The following is a 3,227-nucleotide window of genomic DNA, read 5'->3' as shown; positions in this document are numbered from 1 at the left end:
AGTGTGATGTTATAAGCAAAGTGGGCTAAACACATTGGACCCAAAACAAACACACACGCACCGTCGCCGTCGTCGGGCCAGCTGGGCTTGGGCTTGGGTGTGTCGTGTGAGGTTGGGTTGGGCTTGTCCAACCCAATACTTATCTTTTTGGGCAAAAAATATTTGAATTTTATTTTTTTCTAAAATTTTTACCATTTCAAATTTGAATTTCAGTTTTAAATTCAAAATAAAATTTGAAATGACCCACGCCTATCCTGTTTTTTCCTCCATCCTGAACAGATTCAGTATCTGTTCAAATTCAAACCAAACAGGTTCCTTACCTGTTTAAACAGTACCGAACAGGTACCATACCCGTTCAAACAGGTTTGTTACTTGTTGGAATCAAATCTAAAAAGCCATCAGTGCACCTATAAATCGACAAGTCCCTCATTAGGATTTTTACTTAATTTATGTCCTTAATTCTATCATTGGTCTCTGCATTTTGTTATATTTATTTTTCCTGTGAGAAAGTATATAAACACAAAGTGTGTTCGTTGTGCAAATAGTTTGTTGTGCTGCTACTATTCGTTATTGATCATTTTATCCCAGGAGATAAACATCCATAATCTGAAAGCACTGAGAAGATGACGAATTTGTTTTAAGGACACAGTGTTAAACACAGGACTTAACCAAAATTTTGTTTGAGAAAATAATAAGGTAAGTAATTAGTTGGCTCTCTCCTGTTTTATTAATTTTTCTTTTTCAGATTCTGATTTTGTTTTTGTAACAAAATAAGAATCTGTTGTTTTATTTTTTTTTATATACTATTTTGATTTTTGTAATCAAACAATCACTCTCCTTTCCTTAATTCTTTTTTTGAATACTTTGAAAATTGTCCAACAGATAGTGTAGAACTCACCTAGGGTTAGGGTTCTAGTAGCGGAGTTCCAGGCGCCCCACTTCATTACAGCAATGGCAACGAATCTATATGGATCTCAGCCTATGGCGGTGTAGAGAAGGAGAAAGAGACCGATGACCATGGCTTTGTTGTGGTGGCGGTGTAGTAGCGACAGCGGTGTACCCATCGGAGATTAGAGATGAAGAGGAGGATGAGGAGCTGGAGTAAGAGAGATGTAGGAAAGTTTGGTTTGTTTCAAAATCATGTTTATGTATATATATAAAAGGGATATTTTAATTATTTTATCTAAGTATCTCCTTATGTATAAAGAATCAACGTCTAGACTTTTAGATAAAAAAAAAAAAATAATTTTGAACTTTTAATTCGAGCGCCCTTAAATAAATTTTCAATTTTTTTTTCAATACTTCTATTTAAAAATTGATTTAAAACCAAGATCTAATCTGGCCCGGCCTATAGAAGTTTTTAAGATTAGAGTTTGGAAAAAATTATGAGAAAATTATTTGTTATGAATTAAAAAATATATTCAAATTAGTGATATTCTTTATTAATTTAAGAGAAATTAATTAAACATCCCTTTCCAATTTTGTGTAGTAGGAGAGATTCAAGATATTTTTTTATTAGCTAAGGTCCTTCAACATTTTCATAGAGAAAATTCGATTCAAATAAATTTTGCCCGACTCATAAAAATTTTGTCCGACTCAGAGAAATTTCGGCTCCAATTCAAAGAAATTTCAATTCTCATAGAGAAATTTCAATGATTTCACAGAGAAATTTCAAAATTTCAAAATTTCTATGTGAAAATTGAAATTTCTCTAAATTGGGCGAAATTTCTTTGAACCGAGCAAAATTTCTCTGAATCAAATTTTCTCTATAAAAATGTTAAGGAACCTTAACTACTATAAAAATATTATACGTCTTTTATTTTTTAAAATCTTACTACCAGGAATCTTAAAAAAGATTCTACATAATTTAAATATGTAATATCATAATCATTTTCATAATTTTGTGATTAAATTTAAAAAAAAAAATTTCACTCTCAAATATTTTCCACAAAAATTATTGAGTTGCGGAGAGAAGTTGACATTATTTATTTGGTATTTTATTAGTAATAAGAATTGAAAAAATAGTTTAAAAAACCTCTTAACTTTGTTAATTTAAACGTTAATCTTTTATTTTTTTCAATTTAAAACATTTACTTATTTTTGTTAAATAAATTTCTAAAAAAAAAACATATTAATCATTAAACTCAATGAAATCAAGTATTTAGGTTTTTTTTGTACACCTACTACATTAACTTTAATAGTTAAAATATCTATTTTTTAAATCTATTTTTCTTAATGAAAATAACTAATAATTTAAATTAAAAATAAATCAAAATATTAAAATTCAAGTTTACAAAATTAAAAATTTATGTTGTTACAAGATATACATATATACTTTTTTTTGCATGTGATTTCTTCTAAAAATTAGAGTACTTTTGTGTCTCTTTACTTAGCTAAGATAGACATTTACTAATAAATCATATATGTATGACTTTTAGTCACATAAATGTTCTTATAATCTTATAAAGCCTATTTCACATTAAAATCTTCCAAGTGAAACATACTCACATTTGAAAACGTAATAAAATAATAGTTCATACATTAAAATGATACTCCATTGTCACATTTTAATAATGACATATTTAGCAAAAATTTAATAAGACAATAATATACAAATACTTCATTGTTACATTTTAAAAATAATACATTTGACAAAAAATTTAATAGGACAATAATCAACAAATGAATCATCTCCACATTTGGAATTTGTAGGAAATAGAGTGAAAGAAACAAACGATATACTTTTTCAAATTTAATGAGACTTTATTGTCTATAAAAAAGAATAATTCTTTAGTATGTCATGCATACCATATATAATCTTATCATAAAATTATGTAAATTAATTTGCGTAAATCTTAAAATTTTACAAATTTACGGAAATTCATATTGATAAGGAAAAGTTGGATTGGTTTTATTATCTGATATACAACAAAGAAAAAAAAATAGAACATTCATATATGTATGCTTCTTAATCAAATAAATGATATAGCGAGGTAAATAATGATGATTGTGGCATTTAATCACACGAAAAATGAATGGGAGCTCTAATAGAAGTGGATCCTATTGTGATGTGATGTTTTGACTTTAATTTTATTTTTCTTTATTTTTTTTATTTCCTGTCACATCATTAAAGTTGAATTAAAATTTTAAAATTAGGGGATCGTATCATTGCTCTAATCACACTGTTATTCAAAGACATACACACTAACAATGTCAGAGCATTGCCA

Source organism: Camellia sinensis, chromosome 8, assembly GCF_055761805.1.
Source record: "Camellia sinensis isolate YWXY chromosome 8, ASM5576180v1, whole genome shotgun sequence".
NCBI classification, from domain to species: domain Eukaryota; kingdom Viridiplantae; phylum Streptophyta; class Magnoliopsida; order Ericales; family Theaceae; genus Camellia; species Camellia sinensis.
Note: the sequence above shows the minus strand (reverse complement) of the source record.